We start from the raw sequence: 14,968 nt of genomic DNA on the forward strand, positions 1-14,968 counted from the left end.
CGGGGGTGAAAAAATTTCACCACTACCTCTATGGATGCCCCTTCACGGTCCTCACGGATCACAAGCCGCTCTTGGATCTCCTTGCCCCCGACCGCCAAACCCCCCAGATGACCTCACCCAGGGTGCTGCGGTGGTCCATTTTCTTGGCGGGGTACTCCTACTCCCTCGTCCATCACCCGGGAAAAGCGATGGGGCACGCGGATGCCCTGAGCCGCCTGCCGCTGCCCGTCTGCGACCCTGACCCAGCCCCCGCGCTCCAGGTTGTGATGCTGGAGTCCCTCCCGGAGCAACCTGTCCACATCACGGAAGTGGCAGCGATGGGGCACGCGGATGCCCTGAGCCGCCTGCCGCTGCCCGTCTGCGACCCTGACCCAGCCCCCGCGCTCCAGGTTGTGATGCTGGAGTCCCTCCCGGAGCAACCTGTCCACATCACGGAAGTGGCCCGCTGCACCGCCAAGGACAGACTGCTCTGCCGGGTCTTGGACTGGGTGGTGAGGGGGTGGCTGGGAACTAAAGGAGACCCCGAGCTGATGCCCTTCGTTTCCAGGAAGGACGAACTATCGGCCCACAAGGGCTGCATACTGTGGGGCAGCTGGGTGGTCATCCCCAAACTGCTCAGGGAACGGGTCCTAGCAGCCCTGCACGAGGCTCACCTGGGGGTTGTGCGAATGAAGGCCCTGGCCCGGAGCTACGTTTGGTGGCTGGGGCTGGATAAAGACATCGCAGGAGTCGTGCAAAGGTGCCCGCCATGCCACGCCTCAAGTAAATGGCTGGAGGTGGTCCCGGTCTCCTTTACGTCCTCCAAAGCGGCCATCCAGGCAATGTGGTGGATCTTCAGCGCTCAGGGAATCCCCAACACGTTGGTCACGGACAATGGGACTGCTTTTACCTCCGCGGAATTCCAAGACTTTACCTGGTACTACAGAATCCACCACGTCCAGTCAGCCCCGTTTAACCCTGCGACCAACGGACAAGCAGAGCGCATGGTCCGCACAACCAAGGACGCCCTCCGCTGCCTGGACTCCGCGGACTGGGACTACAAACTGGCATCCTTCCTGTTTGGCCAGCGGACTACGCCCCACACCACTACGGGGCGCAGTCCGGCGGAACTACTGCTGGGCCGCCGCCTGATTTCCCGGCTGGATCGGCTGCACCCAGACTGGGCATCGCCAGAGGCCCCAAGCACAGAGACGCACGAGGCTGCCAGGGGGTTCTTCCCTGAAGATCCGGTGTATGCATGGAACTATGCTAAGGGGCCTACCTGGATTCCGGCTCGAGTCATACGAGTTAAGGGCCCCAGATCGTATGAGGTCTCGTGCGAGGACGGCCAAGTATTACACCGGCACATCAACCAGCTCTGCCGCCGGACACTGCCCATGGACCCCTAGGAATCGGACTGGGCCAAAGTTCTGGAGACACCGCCAGGGGCCCCACCACCGGAAACTGAGTCACGGCCTCCACCTGAGAACGACTCTCCGCCTCCACCAGCGCAAACCCCAGAAGCACCCCATCCGGGGCCACTGAAACCACCGACACCAATGCACCCCGGCCCTCGTCCGGTCAACTCGCCACCCAGGGCTCCCGGGGTAGACGCAACCACCGCCCCTGAACCACGCTGCTCGACTCGCCCCAGGAAACCAACAGCCTACCTGGAGGACTTTGTCTGCGGAAGCATTTCGTACCAAGGGGGGAGGGGTGTAATGTATCAGGCCATGTCAGGGCCAGGCATGCCTGGACTTGCCCAGGCACAAACACCACTAGCTTCATGGCAAAAGACAATGGGCTAGTAGGATCCTAGCCAGGCCCAATGAAAGGGCTAGGTCCCAGACCAAGAGGCCAATAGGTATCACGTCAGTCATTTATCCCAAGATGGAGTTAATCCCAAACCAGCATATGTTCCATCCCTTCTCAATCCAGGGTCGTCTCGCACCCCCGATGGGGGGTGCAATGGTGTAAAAATGACGAAGATGGAATAGTGGTGGCGGCAGCTCCTACTCAAAAGCCTGGCAGAAGAGCTCCATCTTACAGGCCCTGCGGAACTGCAAAAGGTCCCACAGGGCCCGGATCTCCTCCGGGAGCTCATTCCACCAGGTAGGAGCCGCCACTGAAAAAGCCCTGGCCCTGGTAGCAGCAAATTTGATGTCCCTGGGGCCTGGAACTACCAGTAGGTGTTGACTCCCCAACCGTAGTGCCCTTGGGGGAATATATGGGGAAAGGTGCTCCCTTAGGTAAGCTGGAGCATGGACATATAGGGCTTTAAAGGTAAGAACCAGCACGTTGAAGTGAATCTAATACGCTATTGGCAGCCCGTGCAGAGCTTTCAACACAGACCGGATGCGATCCCTCTTAGAGAGACCCATCAACAGCCTGGCTGCAGCATTCTGCACTAGCTGCAGCTTCTGGACTCGCAACAAAAGCAGCCCCAAGTAGAGAGCATTACAGTGGCCTAACCTCAAGGTGACCGTCGCATGGATCACAGTGGCCAGGTCATCATGATCAAGGAAGAGGACCAACTGCCAAGCCAGCCAAAGGTGGTAAAAAGCCGACTTGGCAGTGGCTGCCACCTGGGCCTCTATCGTTAAGGAGTCCAGGAGCACACCCAGACTCCTAACCTCTGACGCTGGCATCAAAGGCACCCCATTGAAGGACAGGAGAGGGAGCCCCAACCTCAGACCGGTCCGACTCAGGCCAGGACCTCCGTCTTTGCTGGGTTTAGTTTCAACTGGCTCATTCTGAGCCACCCAGCCACAGCCTGTAATGCCCGATAAAGGTCATCTGGGCTGGAGTTCGACTGGCCACCCAGCATCAGATAGAGCTCTGGGCAATCTGGGCAAGGGGGCGCATGTAGATGTTGAACAACATCGGGGACAGCACCGCCTCCTGAGGCACCCCACATTCAACTGGATGTCTCCGGGACCGCTGATCCCCTGTTGCCACCCTTTGTCCCTGACCTTGGAGAAAAGAGGCAAACCATTGAAGGGCAAGCCCCTGAATCCCCATGTTGGCGAGGTGGTGGGCCAGCAACTGGTGGTCAACCGTGTCGAACACGGCCGACAGATCAAACAACACCAGTGCCGCCACACCACCTTGATCCAGATGCCTATGGAGGTCATCAGTTAGGGCGGCCAGCACCGTCTCTGTCCCATGACCCAGGTGGAAGCTGGAAGGGATCGAGGACAGAAGCATCATCCAAAAAGCTCTGTAGCTGTAACGCCACCACCCTCTCAATACGTTTGCCCAAATAGGGCAAATTGGACACCGGCCAATAGTTGGCCAATTCGGCCGGGTCCAAAGATGGTTTTTTCAGGAGAGGGCGGACCATCGCTTCCTTGAAGGCCCCGGGGAACCACCCCTCCAAGAGGGACTTGTTGACAATCTCCTGCAGGGCACCTTGGAACCCCCCGTGGCCCGCTTTAATGAGCCAGGAGGGGCACAGATCAAGGTTGCATGTGGATGGATGCACAGATACGAGCAATTTGTCAACTTCCTCCAGACTGAGTAGGTCAAAACACTCTAAACCCGGTACCAGAGACGTGCAAGGGGCCTCAAGTTCACTCACTGTTTCAATTGTGGCGGGGAGGTCTCGGTGGAGCGCCAGGACTTTATCTGCAAAATAGCTCACAAATGCCTCACAGCCAATATCCAATTCCCTAACATTTTGCCTGCCCTGTGGCAGAGCTGTCAAAAGCTGAATCATACTAAATAATTGGGCCGTGCGTGAGCTAGCAGATGCAATCGAGGCCGCATAGAAATCTCTCTTTGCGGTCTTGACTGCCATCTCATAGGCTCTCATAAGCGTCCTATAGGATGTTCTTGATGCTTTGTCGTGAGCACGGTGCCACCGTTTCTCTAGCCATCTCAGTTCTTGCTTCAGCTCACACAGCTCTTGGGTATACCAGGACGCACGCCTAACATGAGTGTTTAGAGGGTGCCTGGGAGTGATCTCGTCGATGGCTGAGGATAGCCGGACATGCCAGTCCTCCACTAGCTCATCCAACAAGCCGCCAGGGGGCCTCGGATCCCACAGGGCCATCTGGAACTGCATAGGATCCCTTTGGCACCGTGGGCGAGCAAAACTCCGCTCACCACCTAAACAAGGTTGGGGTGGAACATTCAGATGGGACTTCAGGGCCTGGTGGTCCGACCATGGCACTGCCTCAGCAGTGATTCGATCCACCGTCACCCCCGCCGCGAAGATCAAGTTGAGCATGTGACCGGCCTGATGTGTGGAGACCGAGACAAATTGAGAGAGTCCCAGTGCCGCCATGGACGACACTAGATCCGTAGCCCGGCTGGAGGTTGCGTCCTTGGCATGGATGTTGAAATCACCCAAGACAATCAGCCTAGGGTGCTCCAACGCCCAGCCTGATACGGCCTCCAGCAGGTTATTGGCCGGTGCGTTAGGCAGTCGGTACACCAGCCAAATTGCCAAACTCTCCTCAGCCTCCAGCATCAAACCGACACACTCTACGCCCACTATCTCCACTGATGGGAGTGCCCTGAAGGAGTAAGCCTCCCGAATGATAGATAGCCACTCCTCCCCCCCTGCCCCCTAGTCCATGATTGGTGGAGGACCAAGAACCCAGGTGCTGCAAGCTGAGTGAGAGCTACCATCTCCCCCTCCCACACTCAGGTCTCAGTCATGCATGCCAGGTCAGCTCGTTGTTCCAGCACAAAATCCCGGAGGGTTGTGGTTTTGTTGTTGATGGACCTGGCGTTACACAACACCAGTGACGGAGGGGGGTTCTCCATCCTGGCCCCACTACCTGCCACCCTTGGGATGGGCCGTAGGCTGGAAGGACGCCGAGCCGCTCTGTTTCTCTGCATCCTTCCCTTAAAGCCCTGCCTAGGCCCACCGCAAAACTTCCCCCTTCCCAAGAGCACGGGAATTTGCTGCCCAGACATTACACTGGCGGTCTCCACAGTGCTTCAGACCACCAGTGAGGTAAATGACAGAGAGATCGCAAAATCCACTCCTCGTACAACAGAACAAATACAATCTAAGTCTTCTGCTATCAAATACAATCTGAGTGCTCCTATGCAAAATACAATTTACCTGACCTATCTACCTAAACATTTTAAGTCCATGATAATCGTGATCACACCATCACATTCATCATTCATACAGCACTCATTCACATCCTCACTAGCAGACAAAACCAACGTACACCCACATATACAACATGCACACAAACTGTTGCCAAACAGAAGGATTCTGCATCTGCATCCACAGCTACCAAGAATGAGGGTGCCCCGCCGCCGCTTCCAGCACTTGAAGATGTTCCCCGTGCTCGCCAGTAGGTGGCTTCATTAAACTTTGGGTCCCCAGCTTTTCTCGGCTGCAATACAAGGTCCTTACAGGAAAGTCACAGTCCGTCAGTAAATTCCGCTCTGCACGCCCTGCCCAGCTCATGTGGCCGAAAGGGCCGATGATCCGGTTATCCGCTGGCTGGCACAGGTACGTCGATCTCCATGGTCTAACAGATCTGCCACTCAGCCTGTCAAAGGGTCCCGAGGGGGATAAAACCCTACTCCAGAGCCCCTCGTCACCGGCCACAGCTGTGTCGCCTCCGTCATCATCCCCACACTCCTAATCGCTTCTGGGGCAGCACCAGCTGCCGCAGTGGCAACCACACACGGGCCCCATCACAATGGCGACCACATGGTCGACCAGAATAAGAGAAGCCCTGGGGGGCCCGTGGGCTGCTTGAACACCATCCAGGGGCGCCCTGCGCTGCACCACGGTGCCCCCCAGCCGTGTTGATAGTCCTGAGTTGCTCCAGGGGTACGGAAGTGGGCATTTGGAAAAACCTCTGTGCTGTGCCACAGCTCTTCCTCAGGCTCGCGCCACGCCGGGAACCAGATGGCAGATATCCTGGGCGGCTCTCATGCTGTACTATACCCAAATCATAGTTCTTTATCCCTTACCTAATATTATAGGCATATCTGATTTGATTTCATATTACTCTATGGATGGTATAAAATGCCCCAAAGCAGTGTTCAACTGTATTTGATTTTTTTTCAAAGCATATACAATTCATTGTAAAATACCTTATGAAAATGTTTCTTGTTGGCACTTTTTATTCATATCGTAATTGGTTGTTTTACTGGTTCCTGTTTTTCATTTTTGTTTTTATATTTTGTTGGGAGCAGCTTTTAGATGGATTGCTTTTGGTGTGATTATTTTTATTAGCTGATTGTATTAATTCATATGTGTCAACATCTCTGATCGTTAACTGCCTCAGGTTATGTAAATAGTAGAAAGATGGGGCATAAGTCTATCACATATATACATAAATAATAATTTAGATTAGCAGTTTTCAGTTGTGTGCTGGATTTTGATGGAATTTATCTTATACTGAAAAATCATAGATGCATATAGACAAAATATCATGGGATCAAAGTGTGAGAAACCATGCACAAAAGCAAATCACTGCAATCTTCAACTTATGGAATTTTAAGGAGGCACTAGAACATGATATTGACCTATAGTCAGGGAGGGCAACATGGACAGCTTCACATTTTTTTAGTAACACAAATGACCTGAAAAGAAATGAAAACAGATAATGCCTATGATTTTAAATGTTTTATTCATAACAGTATTACATGGTGTGTTACAGAAATTAATGGAAAAGTTCTAAAATTGGTTGTCTTCTGCTGAATGCATAAAGTTATACATAAAGTTAAAAGAAAGATGTTCAACAAATAAATGGTTTTCCTCTGAGGTAAAGTTAATCTAGAAATGTACTGCCAAACAGTCATTTTTATCTTTCTTTTCTGTATTAAAAAATACATGGTGAAATGCAGAAATCAAAATGAATCAAAGTATAAAGTAAACATCTTTGCAAAGAAGGTGCCCAGTACATTATTTGATCAGAGGTTTCATCAGACAATTGGATGACTATGATCTATCAAAATATTTTTGCAGTATGAGAGGGATCAGGAAACTACTGGAGACAGTACAGAATGATAGGTTGGATTTCCCTGGTTTAAAATTTAAAGTGACAAATTTAGTGCTATTGAAAAATGGGAGGGAAGTTTTGTTGGCTTCCCCAGACCTATTACTTATTTACAATACTGTTACAGGGCAGGCTGCCATATTGTGTTGCATCTAGATGATAATGTTACATGGTAGCTGTGGAGTCTCATTTCAAGAAAATAGTCAACATGTAAATGAAGCAAACTTCCTTGTGATTTCAGATTTTGAAATGCAAACTTTATTCATTTTTATAGTTACTGATAGTACTGGTTGCATAGACTTGACTCAACCTTGGCAAGTCTGTCAAAAACCTATGAATAGTAATGTCTTCATTGAACCTAATTATGATTTAAATGTTTTACTTTGTAACTGAAAAGCTAATGATCATGATAGACTCCAAATGTTTACGAATGAAGAATTGAAATACCGTGTTCTTATGGTCAAGAGTTCCAAGACAAACACAGTAAAGAACTTTGCTAAGGAAGAACATAGCATTGTTTATTCATATCCACATTTGAAAGGTATTGTTTAAAAAAGAAACACTTGTGAATTGTTCTCATCTTCTTGGTTAAACCAAAAATACACAATCCCACACATCTTAAACAGACACTTTTTGCATCATTCTTTTGATGTGCGTTTGCTGCAGAAATTCTGATAATGTCTAAAGAAACAAAATGGTTGGAAGAGTGCGTTAGATCTCACTTCTGCACTGATATTAAAGACTAATTTCCACATCTAGCATATCATTCGCACACTTTATTACCTACTTCAAAATAACTGGTGGCATTTATGAAATTTGGCTGTCAATATCACTAAATTGTCATTTTGTTTCAGCTTTCAGCTACTTTTGTAAGATGCCTTCACCTAAATCAATAAAACATATAGAAATATACAATTCCAGGTCTACATAAATCAATGAAAAATACACACAAATCTTGCTGTTTCAATTTAAAAACAAAATCTGTATAATCCTAAAAATCATTCACCATTTGAGTTCATTAAGATTTTTTTAGTGCTAAACCACTAAAATTTAATATATTGTAATCTGCATAGGAACATCACATTTGACCTGTATAACAACTCTCTGTAGGGCAAAAATATATAGATTCTTTATGCAAATCATGTGCTAAAGATAGGAACCAAACACTGCACTTTTATTACATAAATGTAAAAAAAAGAGACAGTTTTTTAAAAAGTTGTTTCTGATTTGTGTGTAAACAGTTTCACTTTTATTTTTTGAATTAAGAAATGGCTCTGACATATGATTTCTTTTCCTGTAAAAATGTAGAACGTCATAATATTTATATGGTAAAATCAAGATAATAAAATTCTGTGTTCCCATCAACTTTACTAGTTGCTGACAAGCTAGCTGATGCTGGCAAATGAATTTAAGCCTCGGCCCATTAGTATAAGCATGTGAAAAAAACATATGTGATGCAAGAACCACAAGCTGGGGTTTCCGCGCTTCCAAAGTACTGCCATTTGCTACCTTCTCTACAGTGTCATGGCATTATTAAAAGAATTCTCATAACATTTATATTTACAACAAAAAAACCTGGCAAATTTCATTCAAACTCCTTAAAGCCATTTCCTCTTAAACATTTAAAGAGTTTTAACAGTAATTTTTTTTAATTTCAAGTTATAAAATAAAAATCCCATTTGAATTTTTCTGATGTACAAAAAGTGATAAAGATGAACGATTTGATCACAGATTCAGTTCATTATTTCAAAATTCATGCCATCTTTATCATGTTAATAAAGTCTATTCCAATCAAATCCAGACATATACTGGAATTATTTGGCAAACGATTTTTTCTCTCTTCAAAAATGGCACACAGAGAAGAAAAACACTTGTCTGCATAGCATTACAGCAGCAAGATATCAAAGAAATAAAAAATATTCCTTTACTGGTCTTTGTTTCAAGAGTTCCCTAGGAAATAACACATTGGCTGTCTTTTTTGTCATCAATATGATTTGATGTCCTTTTCTACCCACAGCAGTATTCAAAACAGAAAAGCAGCATTTCTTCTTTTGATACACTGGAACGTAAAAGGTCCATTTGGCAACATTTTCCAACTGAGACAGATAACCACCAGAATGGCATTCCATGATTTCAAGTTAAGAATTGTTTTCACAGGAGGCATTTAGCTGCTAGAGTTTGAACAGTTTAAAAAGAGGGAGAAAATGAAATGCTCAAGCACTCCCTCCTTCAAATATGTCATTATGGAGTGGACAGCAGGATCAGTCTGGTATGATCATAAAAATATACCATATCATAAAAATGTGTAGCCACATAGATAAATTACTGTTGACTTGATGAAGTGTTTGCTTTCTATGTGTTCTCTATACTATTTAACAATTATTTGTATTTGTAGGATATTTGAATTGCCTGCTTTCAAAGAGATGATAAGGAGAAAAAAATTGCTTGGAGATTTGAAACTTGTAGAAAAGAAGCTTGGAAAATAGGAGTTTTTAAACACGATTTTAAAAAAAGCAATGTTCTCCCTTAGAAATGCCACTGGTTGCTGAAAAATCTTGCTTGCTGAACCAGCCCAGCGAAGTGATTATCCTTGATTCTCTGTGAACAACTGAAAGAAAATGTGAGAGCCAAAGGCCTGGCAAGGTTGCAGTTTTTCTTTTGAAGCACCACAAGCGTGGGTCAACGCTATTTCTTAGGTCTGTTGATCTGGGCGTAGAGAGGTTCTCTTTCCTGGGGACAATGGAAAAGAACAGTGAATAAAGATGTTTCCAGTCCTTTGCACAAACACCTAGCTGGAAAGAGGTAGGCAAATATGCAAAGGAAAAGGCTAAAGAAACAGTGGGCTGGATCTTACAATTCTTTGCTGCTAATGGCATCACTTTCCTCCTGAGCAAGGAGGCTTCAAGCACTGCTATAGGCTCCTCTGCCAGCAGGATTCAGCTCAATATTTTCATCCTTCTGTTCTGAATTATCATGGCTTTCCAGATGACAGTTTTAAGAAAAAGTATTTCATTAATTTTGTGTGCACAACAAATGGTTGTTCAGGAGTGAGATACTATTCTAGATTGAAAGAATAAAAATTAAATAACAGAGAATTTGTGTACATCTCACTGTATTTTGCAGTTCTTGATTTAAAGAAAATAAATCAGTTTGAATTCACAAAAATAACAAGATATTGTTGCCCTGTACTCAAGATAACATTTCACATTTTATACCATATATTTTTCTGCTGACATATTCAATTCCAGTTATCAGATGCTCTAATACTTAACTCCCCCTAAGGTATAATGGTACACTTATATAAGCTAAAGATCTCCATCCATAACTTGCATGAATTCAGATCTGCTCACTTTTTCTGTTTGCATAACTCTACTGGTGACAATGCAAAGTTTCCCCACCTCGAGTACATTGGGTTGTTGGGTAAGGGTCATGGCTCAGTGGTAGATCACATGTTTTGCATGCATAAAGTCCTAAAGTCAATCCCCAGAATCCCCAGATGAAGCATCTCAGGAACTTGGTGCCAGAAATACGTTATTTTGCTTTGCAACCATGGTGACCAACTGCCATTTCGAGTAGAGAGTAGTGATTTACATGGACTAATTGACTTAAATATAAGACATATTCATAATTTTTATTACAAGTGGTGACCCATGAGAAACTCACAGGGAAATCCCCCCTCTTGCATTTTTTCTGCACCCCCTTCCCCTTTAATGCATGTCCTCCCCACTTCCTCATTCCCTGCCACTGCTTTTCTGTCTAAGTGAAAAGTGGATGCCGTCCTGAGCAAAGTCAATTATTCTTAAATTTGAAGACTTGGCAGGAGCAAGTGGCAGTAGCTTTGAGGACTTTGTTCTACATGTTACAGAAAATTTCTGTTACAGAAAAACTTGTTACAGAAAATTTCTGTTACTATTAGTAATTGATAATTTTTAAATGTCTAAAATGTTTTAATCACCCAGAGCCTGCTCTGCGGGGTAGGCAATTCATAAATTAGGGCCCAAGGGCTGGCCGTGGAAGGTTTGTGGCTCTGCCTGTGTCCAGCCAAGGAGGATATAACAGGGAAGTTAGATAAGCATATGGAGCAGAAGTCTCTCAGTGGCTCTTAGCCACAAGGTATAGACAGGAACTCTTGGTCCGGGGCAAGGGATGCTCTGTATTCTTGGTGCTTGGGGTGGGGGTGGGGGCAACAGTGGGAGGACTTCTAGTGTCCTCCTGGCCCCACTGCTGGACCTTCTGAGGGCACCTGGTATTTTTGGCCACTGTGTGACACAGAGTGTTGGACTGGATGGGCCACTGGCCTGATCCAACAGCGGCTTCTCTTATGTTCTTATGTTCTCTTAAATTTAATTAAATAAATAAATGCAAAAAGGTGTTCTGTTTGTATTCCCCCTTACTCTGGCCGTTTTGGGGAAGAAAGAAGGTAAGTCATAAAGTCATTTAGTAATACAGCAGTAAGTGGGGGGAGATGGAGATATTTAGAGAGAGAGAGAGAGAGAATAGCTACTGCATCTTTGAATATGAATCTCCCCTTATAATATCTCCATTTAATTGTGAGATGAAAGAAGGGGCCCTCAAGCCAGAAGAATTGCACAATGGGTAGGATGGGGTGGGGAGAGTCAGTTCTTAAGGGATACCTTGGACACTTCCCTATGTGTGGAATGTGCCTGTTTTCTCTTCATCCAACTGCCCATTGGGCAGGACAGATGGATGCCTCTGCCTCTTCCTCCTGCCCGCTGATGCTTCCCCAAACACTCTAATTCAGACTGCGGCAGTGGTGCCACCTTCTCCCTGCCATCCCCACTTCCTCTTGCCTGTGTTCTCTCCTGATTGGGGGTGGTTGAGGAAACAGAAAGTAGAAGCAGCAAACAGTAGCAGAGCCATCAATGTGATCACCTCCTTTTCCCTGCCACATGTCTCTCTTTCCCTGGTGGAGGTGGGGAACAGCAGCCTAGTTGGGGAATGGAAGAGAGAGTGGCGCTGCTCATGGCCTGGTTGCACACCCAACTTCTGCTGCCATCCACCTTTATTGGCCGCTTGCTCTGCTCTAGGCAGAGCTTCCAGGAGCTGCACTGGTCCTGGAGTCTGGAATCTCTGAGTCTGTCTCAGTGGCAGGCACAAAAGAGTCTCCCAGGAGGCCCCTGCTGCCATTGCTTCCCCATTTGGCTCAGTAGCTCAGAGGCCTCCAAAGCTGTAGCAGCTCCTGCTCCTCCTTCCCCACCCACATCTATCCACTAGTGAACAGAGGCATGTTATATGCATATGTGTAGGCAATGCTTCTCCATCTGTGGGAGGTTTAAGCTCCCTGATCCATTTTTCAAAAGGTTTCGGGTTTTTCTGCAAGCCTAAGGGGTCCCTCACATTTGTAGAAAAGTCTCTTTTGTGTCAAAGTGTCCCTGATACACTTGAAAGCAAGATAATTCAATAGGGTTGCCAAGTCTACTCACCCCTCGGAGCGGGGGAGCCTCGCCGGGCTCCAGGAGCTCTCGGTGGGCCACGCCTCCAACGTGAGCGACGTGGCTGCATCACCAGAGGTGACACAGCTTCGGGGGTGGCGTTCCCCTCGGGGCCCGATTCCGCCGTGGCAGAAATCAGGCCTCCAAAGGATTAACCTTTAGATTTCATCAATTGTGATGAAATGTTCTACTCTGCTCTAAATGTATCTAGAATGAATGCCATGGAATTCCAAAAAGGATAACCTTTCTCCAAATAAACATCTGTGGCTGGACCTCTAACAGAAACGATAAATACAATCATTATTCATGACTGAAAAAGTAAATGAAAAGCCTTTTATCACCTGAGGGCAGACAAAAGAGGTGGGTTAAATAATGAAAAAAATGAAGAAGATGTAAATCATATCAGATAGGCCTTGCCTGGGCCAATTTCACATACTGTAAGACAAAGTGCTGCCAGTTTAATTTACTAACTGAAGTCAATTTTAAAATGCCCAGAAAATTACTTCGCACTCTTCATCACTAACTGTGCAGATGGACATCCAAGGAATCAAAAAGAACTATTCAATCTTCTGTAAGGAATAACTGGCATTTGAATACTGACTGAATTAGTTCCCAGTAAATGCATGGTGAGATAAGGCAATAAGCAAAAAAAATTAAAGATCTGTTGAACCTGGAAAAATATTTCACAGTAACTACTGGATCTTGTATGTTTATGAAGTACTTTTCTCATCTCCTTTTCAATAAACTAATTTTCTAACAAGTCCCCTCATTATATCACATTTATAATCATAAACTTCTTTGAACAAAGAATACCCAGTCTCTCAAAATTCTGCTGTACTTCAGTAAGATATAGGTGAAGGCATGGGTCTAAAATGACCATAAATAGGCTGCATTCAGCCTAGCTTTAAAATAACATTTTTCTACCATTCTCAAAAAATTCTACCTGCTCTCCAACTTTAAACGTATTAGCAGACAACTTATGCCCATTATTTTTGTACCTGCATTCTCCATTTAGTTAAAGATGGCAAATCCCCTTCTGTTAACAGAATGTGAACAGACAAGATGACAGGCAGAATTTTACTTATGGAGGTATGCAAGGCTGACATAAATGATGCATTATGATCTTGAAGCTGCAATTCTCTCAAGGCTTACTTGACCTCTCTGTTCCAATGCAGATTCTGGCAGAGTGTACTCCTTCTGGCTGGCTGAGCAGAAAGTGGAATCTCAGCTGATACATTTCAGAAAATAAGTCTTCTGCTTTCTGATCATCCAGCCAGAAGGAAAGTCCTGCAGTGAGACTCTGCTGTAGAGAAAGAAGGTCAAACAAACTCAAGAGAATAGCACCTCCGTCTAGATTGTAATTTATCTTTTATATTGCATGCTGTGTTTTTGTAAAGAATCTGCTTAAATAAGGCAGAGGCTTATTTAGGGTAGCCTGATCTCATCAGATCTTGGAAGGTAAACAGAGACAGGCAATGGCAAGCTACCTCTGAACAGCTCTTGCCTTGAAAACCCCACAGGGTTGCCATAAGTCAGCTGTGACTTAATGGCACTTTCCACCAAGGCAGAGGCTGAGAGGACTAGCGGTACACTAGAACTTAGGATTGCCAAAAAACCCGTTTTGCCAGGGGTTCCCCATTTTGGGGGGCTTCTACCCATCGCCGGCCACATGGCCAGCAGGGGAAGCACCACCCCCAACACCCACAGCCACCCCTCTCTCTCCCTTTAAGTGTGTGGAACCCGTGTTTCCTCCCAAGCCCGATCTCCGCTTGAGATCAGGCTTCCAGGGAAATGTCAGCTTCATGCACTTAAAATGGAAATGCAGCTCTTTGCTCTTAAAGGGGAAACGCTGGCTCCTGCACTTAAAAGGGAAACGCCAGCTCCTTTAAGTGCAGGGAACTGGCATTTCTGGAGATCTGGTGTGCGGGCTGGGGGGGGGGGCGATGGATGTCCCCAACGTGATGTCATCACATCGGGGATGCCCCTCCCCCTCCAGGAACGCCCCCAAAGTCCCCCGCTGGGGGTTGAAGATGGACTTGGCAACCCTACTAGCACTAAAGGAACCTGTACTGTGTTCTCATATTGATACTCGAAAGTATTTTTATAGATAACTGCTATGTTTTGAAACCACATCTTCATATTGGGCTTGATGCTGAATAATAAACTTCTTCCACTTTTGCCAGTTTATTCCTCCACAGCACTGACCTTGTTTTCACTGGTATGTCAAAACAGTTCCCTTTTATTATTTGTTTCCTTGGAAATAAAAGTGAGCCCATAGTCTGCGATCCGCCTTAGTGATGTCAGGGTGGCGGAGCAGGGGGTGGCCATTACCATTCGGAGATCGAAGACGGACCAGAGGGGAAAGGGCACGGTAATAGAGTTGGGACCTTGCTCTGAAACGGAGCTGTGTCCCGGTGGCAGCATTACGCCAGTACCTGCGTCTCAGGGGGGTGGGTGATGGTGCATTACTTCAGCACAAAGACGGGTCCCCTCTCACAAAATTTCAATTTTGGGCTCTGATGCGGAGAGCGCTGGATCAGCTGGGCTTGGGGGGGT

General features: G+C 46.5%; 1 protein-coding gene across 1 annotated transcript in view; it reads right to left on the reverse strand.

The window, feature by feature from the left end:
* Window positions 1–9,657: 9,657 nt before the first annotated feature.
* DAB1 (Dab, reelin signal transducer, homolog 1 (Drosophila)) overlaps window positions 9,658–14,968 on the reverse strand; it is a 316,448-nt gene continuing 311,137 nt past the window's right edge. Inside the window, exon 14 of the mRNA XM_015420265.1 lies at window positions 9,658–9,689. The gene's annotated coding sequence lies outside the window, so the exon portion shown is untranslated. The remainder of the gene's footprint in view (window positions 9,690–14,968) is intronic.

Source organism: Gekko japonicus, unplaced genomic scaffold, assembly GCF_001447785.1.
Source record: "Gekko japonicus isolate JY-2015 unplaced genomic scaffold, Gekko_japonicus_V1.1 scaffold284, whole genome shotgun sequence".
Lineage (NCBI taxonomy): Eukaryota > Metazoa > Chordata > Lepidosauria > Squamata > Gekkonidae > Gekko > Gekko japonicus.